The following is a 647-nucleotide window of genomic DNA, read 5'->3' as shown; positions in this document are numbered from 1 at the left end:
TTACACACAAATACACGAAACACACACACACAAACACACACACAGACACACAAACAAACAAACACACACAAACAAATACACACAGAGACACACACACACATATACACAGACACACACACATACACAAATACACACAACTAAATACGAACGCGTACAGACATACTCACGCACGCACGCACACAAATTCGCATATACAGAGACAAACAAAAAAATTTCTTTTATACACACACACACGCACACACACACACACACACACGCACGCACACACTCAGTCGGATAAACAAGCAGACATACAGTGTATAATATAATCAATAATAATAACAAATTAATAATAACAATAATAACCAAAATAACAATAATAATAAAAATAATAATAAGCGTTACAAACATAGAATATGAGTTTGGTGTGTCAATCTGAATGAAATATGTATTTAGATGGTAGATAAGATTTTTATTTATTTATCTATTTCGGCCGATATGATAAGAAGTATTGGTTTTGTTGTTGATGTTGTTGTTGTTTGGATATTGTTGTTGTCGTCGTTGTTCTTGTTGCTGTATTGTTGTCAGTACTGTTGATATTGCTGCTTATGTTATTGTTGATATTGTGTCGATATTGTTGATATTGCTGATGCTTTTGTTGATGTTGT

The sequence above is a fragment of the Helobdella robusta genome, assembly GCF_000326865.2.
Source record: "Helobdella robusta unplaced genomic scaffold HELROscaffold_34, whole genome shotgun sequence".
Lineage (NCBI taxonomy): Eukaryota > Metazoa > Annelida > Clitellata > Rhynchobdellida > Glossiphoniidae > Helobdella > Helobdella robusta.
The sequence above is the reverse complement of the archived record's forward strand: the minus strand, read 5'-3'. Positions refer to the sequence as shown.